Below are 16,971 nucleotides of genomic sequence, written 5' to 3'. Positions count from 1 at the left end.
ATCACTGAAAGAGTGGTAATGTGGTTCCAAGTTAAGGTGGTGTGGGGCTTGAAGGGGAACTTGTAGACAGTGGGGTTCCTGTTGATCTTTTGTCATTTTAAGTGGTAGAAGTCACAAGGCCACCCAAACTCTGCCCATGTCTCAACTCACAGCAAGTCATATTCCCCCAATCACCCCTTGCTCCTCCCTATTGCTATAATCACCTTCCACCCGACAACTCTCCGGAGGTGTCTGCACTCCTTCAGTTCTTGGCCACCTGTCTCCAGTTTTAAATATTCTCACATTAGTAACCATCCACTTTGATTGCCTGGGCCCCAAACTTGAATTCCCTCTCTCCACCTCTCTGCCTCATCTTCCTCCTTAAAACAGACTTGCCTGACCAAGCTTTTGGTCATTTGACCTGCTATATCCTTACAATACAATGTTTTAATATTTAACATTCCGATGAACTGTCTCTGGGTATTTTGTTGCACTGAAGCTGTCATATACATGCAAGCTGTTGTTGTTGCAAACACGAAAGGCGTTTTGATTCTAAATCTGAAGGATATAATAAAACAAACATTAGAAGCCTTAGCTTTATGGAGTGAGACAAGTGAATTAGTGACTTGGTAAGGAAACCAGCAGGAAATGTCAAAGCTCAGTACTGCATGAAGGTACTGTTCCGGTGCAAAAACAGGGCTGTTTAAATCACAAGCATGTGTGGTTCTCGTGACAACAGTTTATTTCACACGAGATAACTCGTACCTGCATCACTGACAATCACAAGTCACAAGGTCAAACTCTACATGCTGTCCTCTGAGGTTTTGTTTCCTGACCTCTGAAGCGATGACATGCAGTTACGAACACAAGGTACAAGAGTCAAAAGCCTACTGTTGAAAGGAACATGAACCTACACCGAGCTCAAAACAAACCTTTCAAAATACAACTATGTTTCTATCAACTCCAAACCTCTGCAGTTCGGATTGTGCATTTGAACAACAAGCTTTCTCTTTCACTCCTTCAGGCTGTACCCCTCCTACTGGTGGGGCAGCATTGTGGCTCAGTGGTTAGCTCTGCCGCCTCACGGCTCCAGGGACCTGGGTTCGATTCCACCCTCATGCAAATGTCAGTGTGGAGTTTGCACAGTCTCCCTGTGTCTCCGTGGGTTTCCTCCCATACACCAAAGATGTGCAGGTTAGGTGGAATGATCACGCTAAATTGTCCATAATAGGGGGATTAGCCAATGGAAACGCAGGGTGACAGGGATAGGGAAGGTGGTGGGTTTGGGCGGGATGTTCTTCAGAAGGTTGGTGCAGATTTAATAGGCTGAACAGCCTATTTCCACACTGTAGGGATTCTATGATGTGAAAAAAACAGTATTCCTACCACAGCTTCAAAGCTTCTTTCTTCCTCTTGTCCTCTTCCCTATTTCACTGTGCTTGGCTTGGCATTCCATTTGTCCCATTATAGTTCAGGCCTCACGTGCACAAATGTAGCACTGAGTACACTGTAATATAAAACTTGACACTTGACCAGAGTGAGACACAGGGTCTGCTCACTCTTCAGCAGAGTGGGGGAGGTGGGATTGGAAGTGCATGCTGTCTGCTCAGAATCCCTCGATCCCCCAATTTCAGCGAAATCAGCACTGGCCAGCCAATTAACAACTGAATGGCTGGAAGGCTGACCCATTAGTGCTGGGAAGGGACATCCAGCAGACAAGGGATTAGACCGTGAACTAGAAACCAGCAGTGGGAATTCATTTAAAAGCTTCCTGCTCTCTCCTAACGTGCAATGCCAAACTATGAAGCGATATGGCCTGTGAATAATCAGAGGCTGCCAAACTTTATCCACAGTGCAGACACTGCCATGGGAGGGTCTCGAACCCATCCTTGTGCCCAACCAGGCCTGACCTCCTTACCCCGGCACAATCCGTTCTCCATGTTTTACCCCAAGTGGCAAGTGAAAAATAGAGTGGGCAGTAAAAAAAACTGTAATCCATGGCCTCCACTAAATTATTCAATAAAGTGCTCATTGTCTCTGTTCAAAATGGTAGGGGGGAGGGGGTGTTTTCTGGTCTTCGTGCACTTTCAGAATCTAGCCGGAAGAAGTTGGCGCTGCGGTCGGGGTCAGGGTTGAGAAACATACAGCCTAGTCTGTGGCTGCAAATATCTAACCCCACACCTCAGCTGCTAATTATGCAGCATCTTGGAGGTCTGTCAGTTTGACAAGCGCAACAGGTTTCTTGGACCTGAACAATCTAAATAGTGAAGCAGTGCAAACCAACAACTTGCTAATAACACGTGGCCTCTTAAATAAAATTTAAAAACAAACTGTTAAAATCACTGAGCTTCACTGCATTACCCAGGCTAAGCCAGTTAGAGTCTACTGGATACAGCGTTTGTAGATGTGCCACATTACAGCATTGAGCAAGTGTTCATTAGTAAACTCCCTAAGCTCTATTCAATAACATCACACCGGGGTTTAGCACACAATAGGGTGCTTGGGCAGAGGTGCCAATAAACCAAAACGCCCAGTCTAAACATGCCACCCGCATCCCTCCCCTCCCCCACCACCTCCAGAGTTGCACTTAAAACATCCATGACACTCTCCCACAAACTAAAAACAAACTTGCCTAGTATCCTGAAAGACACGCATCCTCTACCTAACAGTGCTATAAACAGATAAACAGAGCATCCACCTCCTTGCTTTTGGCTTTGGTGTGTTCACCTGCTTTACTTGCCTACAGATGGAAAATTATTGGGTTTTGAAATGTTCAGAACTGTCTACAGCTCATGAACGATTAGACATAAAATGCAAGTCTTCCTTTGAATACAAGATTCAAAACACTTTTCAAACAAAATCTGCAACATTTTGAAGCAAAGAGATCATCATACACAGTTAAACAAAAAGGAAGAGCTGCATGTGAAGTTAGTGGGAGGGAGGTGATATTGGAGGTCAAGCAGCTTTTGGCACACCTTTGATGTTTCATTTCTGGCTTACATCTAATGGGATTGGAAGCAAATAAGCAAGGTTCAATTGAATGCTAGAAATGTAGCAGTTCAATAAGTGCGCAAGGCTCACCATATGAGCACACTGAACATTCAATATGGATATGGAAGTCACTGAGCTCATTTTCTGTAATCAACTTGTCTCAGAACTTTGTGTTGTTTTCCCTGCAGTGGAAAAATAACTCACAAACCTGCTCCAAGTCCCAAAGCAATTTGCCTGTTGCAAGATACATTGAACTCTTTGCCCAGGTGGGAAAGTAAACCATAGAATCCCTACAGTGTGGAAGTAGGCCATTCAGCCCTTCGAGTCCACACCGACCTCCGAAGAGGATCCGACCCAAACCCACCACCCTACCCTATCCCCATAACCCTGCACTTCCCATGGCTAACCCACATAACCTGCTCATCCCTGGACATTACGGGGCAATGTAACATGGCCAATCCACGTAACCTGCACATCTTTGGACTGCAGGAGGAAACGCATGCAGACACGGGGAGAACGTGCAAACTCCACACAGACAGTCGCCAGAGGCTGGAACCGAACCTGACATTATGAGACAGCAGCGCTAACCACTGAGCCACCGTGCCGCTGTGAATGTACACAACTTTGGGCCATCTCAAAGGGCATTGCCTCAAGTCAATATTTGTTCAGGTTGTTAGGACAGTGACTGCAAATCTACACGCCTCCTTCCCCCTCCCCCACAAATAAACTGGCATCATGTCATTGTCAGTTTGAATTTAAATATGTCCATAAAGCTTCTGGACAGGACCATGTCCGCAAGATTTGTACCTCATTACAAGACAGGCACAGAAGAGGAGGTTAACATCGTAAACCTTTGACTTGCAACATTGCACAAAAGTTCCTGCCCATTGCTATCCGGGTGTTGCGAGGATCATAACTTCTGAGTTTTAAAATAGTTCTCTTGCTCCAGAGGACCTGTGTTTAAGTTACAAACACGCTATTAAAAATACTGAATTGAACAGGGTTATGTAATGCCTGTACTGTTATTAAATGATTCCAGTAGTTGTAGGCTGCATCCAATTCCCAGTACCTGTTCCTACAGCAAAATTGCGACAGTGTCGACATGATCACTGCTGTGCTCAGGCCTGACATCTGCATGATTGTTTAAAAGAAAAGGAGAGCCCAACGGATCATATTGGGGATAGGAGTCTTTGTTTTCTCCCCTCCATAGCTGACACATGCTAGTGCCCCAATAACATAACCCTACTGCCATATTCTCTCTCCCTCTCTCATAGCAACAAGCTAAGGCTTGGTATTGCCTTGTAAACGTATATTATGTCGTCGTGCTACCTTGAAGCACATAGTTTGAAAATGACAGAAACGAGCTGAACCTGCAAAATGAAAACCGCTAAGTTACTAATAAAGCGATATACCTCATTGAATCAAAAGCATTACATCCAGGCTTTCAATGGCCAATTCCTGAACATGAACCATACACATGCTGCCAATACAAGTAAATATTATCATTCAAAGACCCAAGTTGGATAGGTTAAAGAAAATAATGAAAGCCAATCATTTGTATAATGGTAATAAAAGCTATCCATGAGCAAAGCTGTTTTCATAAATACACACATGGCTTCCATGTGGTATCCATTCAAGGAGATGGGCCACATCCTAAGTAGACCTGGACATCCTCAGTCAACGTAACTTCTGAAAGAAAAAGAATTGGCCAACGCAAGACATTCCTTCATGCAGACCAAAAGAATATGTAATGCTTGTACTGTTATTAAATGATTCCAGTAGTTGTAGGCTGCATCCAATTCCCATGGTACATGGTCCTGTCCAGAAGCTTTTTTTAACTTCAAACTGCAGCACATCAGCCTTGGGACTCAAGACTCATTGAAAAGCTGCAATAATTTCCCTGAATATGTTAGATCCTCTGGGTGATCAGTAGGCAAAACCTCTGATTTCATCAAATGTGTGAAAGTCATCATGTTAATGCACTGAATTTTAATCAACAGCAAAACTAATTACTAAATTGGCTCAACAGACCTGTACAGTGCCTCTCGAGAACAGGTTCCAAGTTAAGAGCCAGTCTGATCCTTCATTAGTTCCACTACAACATAGACAGTGCGACATTCCATTGAATCTTACGCACAGAAATCATGAAATGCGAGTGAGAAAGATAGAGAAAGTAACAGACTTCTAAGGGAAACACGGGAGGATACACACAAACACTAAGCTCCTTCTGTGGTTTGTGAACAGGCCAAATGATTCTTGTGTAAAACAAAAACAGTCAATACTGAAAACACAACAGGTCCCACAGCTCTGTTTTGGTTTCCACAGATACTGAGGCTTTAGGCAGTAACACTGCTCCTCTCCACAGATGCTGCCTGACCTACCAAGTATTTCTTTTTCTATTGTGGATTTTCTGCATCTGAGGTGTTGTTTTCTGCTTTCCTTTCTTAAAAAGAAAATCCAAAAGGCCGTAATTTGAAGGGAGTGATTGGATAGTGAGGAACAACAGGATCCCAAGTTGAATTTTTTTCCCCCATTTGTCATTCAAGGTCGTTGTCAACAATGCTTTTGGTTCTGCAGGTTTTCTTTAAAGAAAAAAGACAGACAGACATCCGGCCAACCATTTTTCCAAGAGGCTGGTGATACAAAACGTTTTCAACGTCCCCAGTCGATTGTGGCTGACCCTTGATTCGAGGGAGATGTCTGCATGGGGTCATGTCTTCGTGTGACACCACAGACTTAAACACGTCCCATGGATCACTGAACACATGGAGCAAGTCACCCCATCAATTAGTGAGACCCAGACCTGCTTCCTCTTCTGTGCCATCACTCTGCAGTATCTCATTGGCCTGGCCGTATCTCACCCCAGCTTGGCTTCAGCTTCTGCCCGCAACAGGATTCCAGAGTGGTGTCCCAGCCTCGAGATGAAGCCTGGCATGGTCTGGAGTCAAGGCCTGGCACAGACTAGAGACTAGGTGCCAGCGTGGACTGGGTTGGTAGGACTATTATTCTGAGCTTTTTATTTCTTTATTTTTCTCCGTTATTCCTAAAATCTGCAATGCTGGACATTTTATTTCTTTATTTTTCTAATCTCCCGACCCCGAATAATTTGTACTGAAGAATCTCTACTGAGGTACCTTTGTATTAAGATGGCACCCTAAGCGGCAACTTGTAAACTTTTCACTGTACTCATTTCAGTACATGTGACAATAAAACTAATTCTATTTTATTCCATTCACAAGGCATGAGGGAACTCAAAGCATGACACAACTTGATGGATATGTGTATTGGAGATATGGGACCCTTTCTTTGATCTGTCATCTTATTGAGATTTTCCATTTGTTTAAGATAACCAGGACAGTTCTGCAATGTATAGTCCATGAATTCCTAAATGTATCAAATACCTCGCTCCATGCTGGCTAATTCCTAGTGCATGTGCATTACACGGTGTCAAATACCAGGGGACATAGGCTTATAATGAGAGGGGGAAAAAGTTTAAAGGAGATGTGCAAGGTACGATTTTTTTAAAAACACAGAGTGCAGCAGGTACCTGGAACCTGCCGCAGGGAAGGTGGGAGAAGCAGATAAAGTAGCTACATTTAAGAGGCACTTGGGCAGACACGAACAGAGAGGGAATAGAGGGATACACACTGTGAACAGGCAGATCAGTTTAGGATGACATCATGGTCAGAACAGACATGGTGGGCTGAAGGGCCTGTTCCTGTGCTGTACTGTTTGATGTTCTAAGTCCTTAGGTCGCTCGTGTCTTTGGAAACGATGGTTATAACGTGAAATTCTCTACCATAAACTGATAAAAGGAGAAACTGTAAGGTTACCTTCTAAAACTATTAGTGATTGAATTAGAGAAATACTTTCTTTAAAAATAGAATGATGGGGGTGAGGGGGGGTAAGCAGGAAACTGGATTAGATGCGGGGGTTCACGTGGAGAAAAGATCAAAAAGAGACTTGAAAACTTCAACTGGTGAAGGAGAAGGTGGAAAGGGGGAACAGAAACGAGAGCTCAACCTAGTGGGGTGGACAGCAGGGGGACCTGGTCAATAAGAACAGTCGGGCCTCATGTAAAAATAACTCTTCTATACTTCCTGTAGTCTCCTGATATTTCGGAGGGTCTTTAAGACAGAAATAGATAGGTTCTTGAATAGTAAGGGGATCAAGGATTAGGAGGAGAAGGCAGGAGAATGGGGTTCAGAAACATATGAGCCATGATCAAAAAGCAGAGCAGAGCAGTCTCGATGGGGCAAATGGCCTAATTCTGCTTCTACAACGCCCAGGGAATGTAATCCTGTCCTGCAGGTGCACAATGACTTGAAAAGGAACAGATCTTAGGTACATACCTTGGACATTCAGCACCTCTCACATCAGTGAATTAGAATCTCCCATTCACTTACTGGGAAAGTTCAGACAGTTATCGACCACATCACCACATGGAAGCTTTCGAAAGTTAATTAAGACTTTGTCAGTGCTTTCTGCGGGAGTCTCACCAATGCTGGTTCACTATTAAATAGATGGGCATAGGATTGGTAAGCTGGGTTTTGATGTTTTAACCCCTAAACGTCTGCTGCCCATATGGGGTTACAATTATGGTCAATATGGAACAGACAATTCAACGCAGGAATCAAATAGTTCTGCAATTCGCAGGTCTAGCTTTCACCTGCCCTGCAAGCTGTGTGTTTGTCTTTGCCTAAGTACATAACAGCAATTTCACACGTTAAAGAGCATGTTAAGTTGTGCACAATGACCGGCGTCCCCACGAATACACTGCATGCAGCCATCCACAAAGTCAACAAATTTGAAAAATGAATTGGCAGATTGCGATAGAAAACGGAATGTGTCCCTTCACCACAGGCAAGTTTAATTTATGTTGCCATTTTATTTTCACACAATGAACTGCAGTAACCCAGAATGCACTGCCTGCCAGGTTAGTGGAAGCAGATTCAGGCACAACATTCAAAAGGAAGCTAGATCTTGAAAAAATATGTTTGTAATGCCATGTGATAAAAGGGGACAAATGACTAATTCTTACAGACAGCTAGCACAGGCATGAAGGATAGAATGGCTGTTAGAAAACGCAATATTGTAATACAGTTCCAAATCCCCTGATAGCCAACAAGATGATATGCACTGTGCCACATTTGCAAAGAAAGGTCAGAGTAGAGTACTCCCAGTGCATGATCCACACTGCACTTTGAGAACCAAAAGATATAACTCAAAGTTCAACACTGGTCCAGCTTTATTGCTGTCAGAGCAGGAATGGAGTACTGGCATTATCTGTATTGAGAAAACGTGCCATTATGAAGTCTGAAAGCCTTTACAACACGCACATGGGGAATTTAAAAACCCTGTGCAGCATTTCCTACACACACAGCTTAAAATATGTTCACTTCCAATCATACAATGAAATCATATAGTATTTATTCTAAGGCTTCTTCTGCTCAGCTGACTCCTGGCACACACAACATATAACTCGCACCCTCTCCAACTATGTCCATTACTTCCCTGCCAAGCCAATCCTTATACGGCAACTGCTGCCCACAACAATACGAAAATAACTTGTCATCTTACTCTGTGCTCTCTCCGTGCTCCAAACATTGGCGTCCTTTTCGGTTCAATCCAGATGAAAAGTGACACTTTTAATTGGTTCAGGTTTCAGAAGTGTTAAACTGCCTTCTGTTTTGCTCCCAGAATGACAGTTAGAAACCTTGTAAATAAGTCAAAATGGAACCAAGCTCTTATCTTGTCTTTGGATTATAGGGCTGGTACCCTTATATTGAGCTCTGGTTGAACAGACAGTGTTGATAGCGGGAGGCTACTTGCTCATCTCTTGCTGCAGATTGCCTGATGCTACTGCGCTAGAACTCTCCTGATAACTTTTGGCTCCAGACTCTGCAGCTTGCCCATGGACAATTTATTGTTCGCCAACTAACAAACTACTTAACATTTAACTGAAGTCCATTTACCTCCAGTGACAATCATCATATTATTGAAAAGTCTGTGACAAACTTTTATATATTTTCTTGTAAATTAAAAATATTCTTTCATTGGATTAGGGTGTCGCTGGCTAGATCATCATTTATTGTGCATCCCTTACTGCCCTGGAGAAGGTGGTTAGCTGTCTTCTCGAACCACTACAGTTCTTCGGTGCAGGGACACCCACACTGCTGCTAGGAAGGGAGTTTCAGGATTTTGATGTGGTTCCACTGAAGGAACAGCAAAACATTTCCAAGTTAGGGATGGCCAGTGGCTTGGAGGGAAACTTGCAGGTGCTCCCATGCATCAGCTGCCCTTCTCCTTTGAGGTGGTAGAGATTCCTGGGCTGGAAGGTGCTTTAGAAAAAGCATTGGCGAGTTATTGCAGTGTACTCAGGACACTGAGTCAGTGGTAGAGGGAATGAAAGTTGCAGGATGCCAACTAAACAGGCTGCTTAGTGCAGGATGGTGGGGAGCTTCTCAAGTGTTGTTGTAGCCACAATCATTCAAGCAAGTGGAGGCTATTCCACACGACTCAGGAGTTGTGCCTCGCAGATGACAAATTTCTCACCTCATAACTCCCAACCTCGGACCTGCTCGTGTAGCCCAAGTATTTATATGACTATTCCAGTTCAATTTCTAGTCAATAGTAACCCCAGGATGTTGATTGTCCAACTGAAGGGTGCTAGACCGTAAACTGAAGAAATGAAATCAACTGAAGAAATGCTGACGACTCACAGTGAATTTACATCCAATGAAAATTCCCTATTTGCGGCTATAACAATGGAACAAGCCAAACGACAACTAGGTAATGAGGGACACTTTAACTTGCACTCCATTCAAGCCTCTCCATGTTTCAAACATGGTCTTCCAGGGAGACTGCCCTGTTAGTTCTGTGGGCATACAGACAGTAAAGGACATACATGTCAGAAAAGTTTAATACTCAATTACTCAAAGGTCAGGCGTGGCACAGGTGGGAAGACAGTGCACACTGCAACTATTTGCATTTAAGGGCTTCACAAAGATTTGAGCGGGGAAAGTTGAGGGGGAGACGGTTATGTGCTGATAGAAGAGAAAATACTGGAGAGACGGAATCAGCGTAGAGAGAAACCAAGTTGATGTTTCAGGTAGATTCACACTTGAACTGATGCAGCGGAGTCTTCACTGAAACTGCCAGGAAGCCCAGCACCGAGAGAGCGAGAGACTAAAAATGCTGACCTCATCAGTGTCGCCAATCTGCTGAGAATTAAATGTAATAAATTAACAAGAAATACAGCTCCTGACACATTACATTAAATATCTTCCGTTCTTTCGGACCAATTACTTTATTCTCTTATTCTTGCTCAGCGAGATTCTAGCCAAGGGTTACAATTCAGACTCACTTTGGTCAACAGACGTTACTGGTGCCTGCATTCTGGAGTTAAAACAGACATGTGCAGGATAAACTAGCAACAACAGCAGAGCATTTTAAACATCAAATGTCAGCATTTATCCAGCAGCTTTGTCATCAAGGTGCCAGTGTAGTTCACAAGGCTGTAGAGTAATTGCTAAGCCACAGAGAGGAGAGGTTAGGAAAGGTGATCAAAACCTTCCACAAAATTAGATTGGTTTACTGAGAGACCGAAAGGAAGAGCAGGAGTTAGAGACAGGTTTAGTGAGGGAATTCTAGAGCAATGATATCAGGATAGAGCCAGTAAAGGAAGGGGTGGATGTGCTATTGTCGGAGTCGAAGGACATTCTAGCAGCATCAGATAGGTGTCAAGGTCTTGACACAATCCCAGATATAGGGAGGGGCAGGGCTGCAGGAGAGTTTGAACAAAATGATAAAGTAAAAATTGAGAATATCAAAGACTGGGAGGCAACGGAGCACAGGATTGTTTAGAATCACGATCACCATCGAAATGGAGATTTTACCGCAGTGCAGTGGATGAGCTGCAAGTTTAAAGAAAAATGCAGTGGAGACATATCAGACAAGAGTTTGGAGGTGCTAAAGCACACAAGGGTTTCAATAACAAACAGGCTGAAGGCAGCAAGGTGGAGGAGCAAGTTAACAATCTGCTCGATAATGAGAATAAAAGGATTTGCAACTCAGCTCCTAGTTGTTTTAGAGATAGTAGGAACTGCAGATGGTGGAGAATCTGAGATAACAAGGTGTAGAGCTGGTTGAACACAGCAGGCCTCAAGCAGCATCAGAGAAGCAGACCCCTGAAGAAGGGTCTAGGCCCGAAACGTCAGCCTTCCTGCTCCTCTGATGCTGCTTGGCCTGCTGTGTTCATCCAGCTCTACACCTTGTTATCTCAGCTCGTGAAAAAGTTTATTCAGCCCAAGACAACTGATTGAGAAAAAAAGATGGAATGAGTAAAGAGGACAAAGGCAATAACCGTACTTTTCTCAAATGAGGGGAATAATGTAGAATACTCAAATTATGTTAAACCAGATGCACACTCCCAGCCATTGTTAAATCACAGGGAGGCCATAAAGGACAGCGAAACTGCCCACTTTCTATTTAAACCATCTATTATACAAAAGGGAAGGGACATTCCGTGTCACAAAATCATCAGTCCTCCTTTACAAGTCATAGTTGTCATCGCCAATTCCGTATGCAATCAAGGGAATGATGATAGAGCATTTTGTACTCTCAGCTGAAGTTCAAAGCTGCTACTAATTTTCCAATCATTTCTTTAAACTCCACAGATATTGCTTCAGGGAATGCCTCCCACAAGGGAGCTGAAGGTAGAAGTTGTATCAGTGTGAGAGAAATGAATCGCCCTTAAAACACTCAACTCTTCAAAAAGGCCACAATCATTGAGTTTTCTTTCAGTGTATCTCCTCGTTCAGAAAATCCAGTTGGGCCTACACTTTGATCCTAATAATGTTGCGCGCTTTTTTTTGAAAATTCAACCTTGGCACATGAGGATAACTGGCAGGGCCATCTGAAATGTGAACACCTAGCTGTGCTAAGGGGGAGGGAGGGCGTGTAGCCTGTCTCCCTTGCGACCTTCTCACCAGAGCTTAGCTTTTTGTAGACCCAATTCAGAAGGTGGCTAGGAGTCAGCCACATTAATGAGAGACTGTAGTCACATACAGGACAGACCAGATTGGGATCGCAGGTTTGTTTCCTGAGAAAACATCCCCACTCTTTTCAAGCGATGGTAATGGCAATGGATTGGTGACCCAGAAGGCCAAGTTACTGGTCTGGGGACAGGAGCTCAAAACCCACGATGAGAGACAGCGAAATTTCAATTGTGGAAAAGAAAAATTTGGCAACCCTTGTCAATTGTTGTAAAAACCCATTTGGCTTTTTAGGGAAGGAAATCTGTTATCCTTACCTGGTCTGGCCTACATGTGATTCCAAACACACACCAATGGGGTTGGCTCTCAAATGCCCACTGAAATGGTCAGAGCCAGCCACTCAGATCATGGGGCAATTAGGGACGGGCAATTAACGTTGGCCCAGCCGGCGATACCCACACCCCATGAAAGAATAATAAAAAAAAAGACTCTCCCTCAATTGGCCCTTCAAATTGAAAGTTAAAGGGTCGGGTATTCAGGTAAATATTCAGTATATTTTTATTCCACATTGTTTGGTCTGATGCCGAGAATCAAGAGGGTGTTGAGAGAAGTGGCAGTTCTCCCACAACACCACCAGTGACTTCTACAGCCATTTGGCAGGAGGCCACTTAAACAACAAGTTACCCTTTTCCTTTCCCTTCCAAACCCACGGCTCAATCCGTCTCTGTTCCCATTGCATAATACCAGATGTTGTTAACTCGCTGACGTTCAGTGTCACCGCACGGCCCCAGAATCAATTTGAATAGGTAAGCTGTTAACAGCAAAGGGCTGCTGTGTTTTCTTTAAAGCGAAAAAAAAAGCTCGAACCACCATAATTTTCCACCACTTCAGGTAATGAAGAAGCAGGCATAAAATTCCGACAACATCACTCTATATTCTTGGCAGCAGCACAAAAGACACTTTGACGGGAAAGCTGTGCAAGATTTTTGCCCACTGAGTAAAGTCCCAAGACAAAACTGTCTTGTGTGAACACTCTGTAACTTTATCCAGTTAAATCACCGTCGAGAGCTCAGTGACTAAACCGAGAGATCCGAGGAATCATCTGCACAGCATGATGTAGTACATCTAAAGAAAAATTGCATTTATGGTACAGTTTTAAAAGCCCAGGGACATTCCAAAGTGCTTCATAATAAATTGAATTTGTTATTGGTGGAATGGAGGCCTCGATAGAGAGGTCAAACTGCAGGAACTAATCAACACAAAACCCCACAAACAAGTAGTTTGCTTTTTGCTGTTGTTTGAGAGGAGAAGGTACCATGACAATGTCCTGCTTTTTCTTTTTTATAACACAACAGATTTATTCTGTCTGAAACAGACAGGTGGGATGTAGATTTAACATCTTATCCAAAGGGTACACCATTGACCATGGAGCACTTCGACACCTGCAGGTGCATCTCCAGGCACAGGATTATGGCTTCCAACAGTAAAGGCCAAGACTCCACAGAACAGTGATGCAGATTAGTTTAATCCCAGCCTGTTGAGTTAGCTCATCACAAGCTACCAAGGGCTACCGCAATTAGTCTGCTGTGCCCCCATTTCAAAGGGAGGAGTATTTTGACTTGCTTCAAACCAACCCCTACTGTCTCCCAGCTGTTAGACAAGGACAAGGTCAGGCTAAATCAGGTGTGATGCTTTCTATTAGGAGCACATTACTACAGATGCTAGAATCTGAACTGAAAACCACACACAAACAAAAATGCTGGAGATCACAGCAGGTCAGGCATCATCCACAGAGAGAAAGCAAGCCAAGAAAGCATGTTGAAGACTCAAAACGTTAGCTCGTTTTCTCTCCATGGACACTGCCTGACCCACTGTGATCGCCAGCATTTTTTTTTGTTTCAGTGATGCTTTCCATTGTGTGATAGACTGACAATTACCACAACATGGCTCAGTGGTTAGCACTGCTGCCTCACAGCGCCAGGGACCCAGGTTCAATTCCACCCTTGGGTGACTGTCTGTGTGGAGTTTGCACGTTCTCCCCGTGTCTGCATGGGTTTCCTCTGGGTGCTCCGGTTTCCTCTCTCAGTCCATAGATGTGCAGGCTAGGTGGATTGGCCATGCTAAATTGCCCGTCGTGTTCAGGGATGTGTAGATTAGGTGGGTTACAAGGGGACGGGTGTGGGTGGGATACTCTGAGGTTCAGTGTGGACTTGTTGGGCCGAAGGGCCTGTTTCCACACTGTAGGGATTCTATGACTAGCACTTTGCACACAAATAGCGGTTTAGGAAAAGTATTGCATGTTAACGAACACTTGTAGTGCTACATCCTAGTCATTAAATCATAGAATCCCTACAGTGTGGAAGCAGGCCATTCAGCCCATCAAGTCAAACTGACACTCCGAAGAGGATCCCACTCAGACCCACCCCCACTACCCTATCCATGAAACCCTGCATTTCCCATGGCTAATCCACCTAAGTTGCACATCCCTGGGCACTATGGGCAATTTAGCATGGCCAATCCACCCAACCTGCACATCTTTGGACTGCAGGAGGAAACTGGAGCACCCAGAACAAACCCACAGAGACACGGGGAGAATGTGCAAACTCCACACAGACAGTCACCCAAGGCTGGAATCAAACCCGGGGTCCCTGGCGCTGTGAGGCAGCAGTGCTAACCACTGAGCCACCGTAAAAGTGTCAACACCTTTGGGAAACATGAAGTGGAGGTGCCAATGTTGGATTGGGATGGACAAAGTCAGAAATCACACGACACTAGGTTATAGTCCAACAGGTTTATTTGAAAACACAAGCTTTCAGAGACTGAAGCTCCACATAAACCTGTTGGACTATAACCTTGTGTCATGTGATTTCTGACCTTTGGGAAAGACTGCGGAAAACTGAAGTGGAAACAGCGTAGAGACAACATCTGTGTGTGCCAAAAAAAATTAAATCTGACTGCACGGTACTCCCACACAGGCATTTTTGTCCTTTATAATCATTGATTACATCTTCAGTGCTTTGAATAGCTTATCCTTCGGTTGAAATGTTAATTAATAGGAAATTTTTTATCTTAAACTTTAATGTTGCATTTTAAAAGCGGTTCAATATTTCGCCTATGGTTGATAAATGCTCACTTTCAACCACGTTCACATTCCACGTTATCTGAAACTATCCAGTTAGCTGCTCCTCCCCAAAATCTTCATGAGGCTAGTGTTAGCCTGGAGCGTGAACGTGTGTTTTTGAGTAAGAATATGCAGAAAATTATTAAAACAGCAATATAAAAAGACAGCAATACCTCAACCACATGGTTCTATATGTATATACAGCATCCTATGGGGCACTATGCTGCAGCTCAGGTCTGCTCCAAGATCCAATTTGAGTCAAACATCAGAGATAACAAGGTGTAGAGCTGGATGAACACAGCAGGCCAAGCAGCATCAGAGGAGCAGGAAGGCTGACGTTTCGGGCCTAGACCCTCAGTTCCTACTATCTCTTGAGTTGAACATCAGTGGGTTAATGGATGGTGGGGCAAGAAAAGGAAATGAACTGGAGTCCCCATTGCTAATCCGGAAATGCTGACTGGCTGTCAGATGAAGACAGCCCTGCTTGACAAATAGCCAACTGGATGAAATGTAGAATGCTGCTTGCATTTGCAAATTTGTATCACAGCCTTGAGCTGTGATCACCCTCTGGGAAAGGGGGAAGAAAAGATTTACAAGGATGTTGCCAGGGTTGGAGGGTTTGAGCAATAGGGAGAGGCTGAATAGGCTGGGACTTTTTTTCCCGAGAGTGTTGGAGGGTGACCTTATAGAGGTCTACAAATCATGAGAGGCTTCGATAAGGTGAATAGCCAAGGTACAGGAGTTCAAAACCAGAGGACATAGGTTTAAAGTGAGAAGGGAAAGATTTTAAAGGGACCGGAGAGGCACGTTTAGAATGAACGCCGGAGTAAGTGGTAGGTGTGGGTACAATTATGACATTTAAAAGATACGTCAACAGGTACATGGATGGGAAAGGTTCAGAGGGATACAGGCCAAAAACAGGCAACCAGGACTAATTGAGTTTAGGACACCTGGTCAGTGTAGGCAAGTTAGACTGAAGGGCCTGTTCCCATGCTGTATGACTCAATTACTCTAAAACTGGGAAAGTCTGATGGTGTATTGGCCAGAGAGGAGGTGGTGCAACATTAACCCATTCCACAACCGAAGTCCCATCATTTTACTCCTCCATTTTGTGATGTAGATAGTGCAGGTTTCACTCGACATGCAGCAATCATGAAATGACCTGAAATGTTGAACTGGAACATTTTTGATCACCCAAACATTGGGACCACAGCACAATGCCATGATTGGCACTCCAACAATCCTATAAACACTGCTGTGACCTTCTCCTGACTAAAGACATCAAAACTAAAAGCTACATAGCAACACTGTTGCTAGCACACAGTGTTTCCAGGCACAGATTTACAACGTACATTTATAATCAACAAATTATACATTCAACTGGATGATGCTTTCACGGCCTCTGTGACAATATTGCTTTTTAGCCTTTTGAGAACTATAAGTAGCACTGAGCCAACAATTGTCTTTTTAAAAATGAAAAAAAAGTGTCACAGTTCCATATGTTACTGTCAATGAGTTTACTCAAATAAGGTCGCACAGTTCGACATTACAAACAGCATTATCATGTCTTATATGCACAGCAGTATGACAAATCTGAACGCACACACCTTAAATAGGGGGGGAAAATTATCAATGTGCGAGTATCATTCAATTGTATGGATTTCTGTTTTAACCAAAATAAAGCAGAAATCTCAATCCAAGCTTAATCTTTCAATGAGTGGATGTGTTTCCTTTCCCTTTACGTATATATAAAAAAAATTTAAGAAAAAAAAAACAGAATCCTGTAGCACATTTAGTAGATGACCAAGGCCTAGCTTCAAAGATCTGGATGGGAGTGGCACGAAGATAAATAGGGAGAGAGGGAGGGAGGGGAGAGAGGGAGGG

The sequence above is a fragment of the Rhincodon typus genome, chromosome 8, assembly GCF_021869965.1.
Source record: "Rhincodon typus isolate 14 chromosome 8, sRhiTyp1.1, whole genome shotgun sequence".
Taxonomy (NCBI): Eukaryota; Metazoa; Chordata; class Chondrichthyes; order Orectolobiformes; family Rhincodontidae; genus Rhincodon; species Rhincodon typus.
This window is presented reverse-complemented; position numbering follows the sequence as displayed.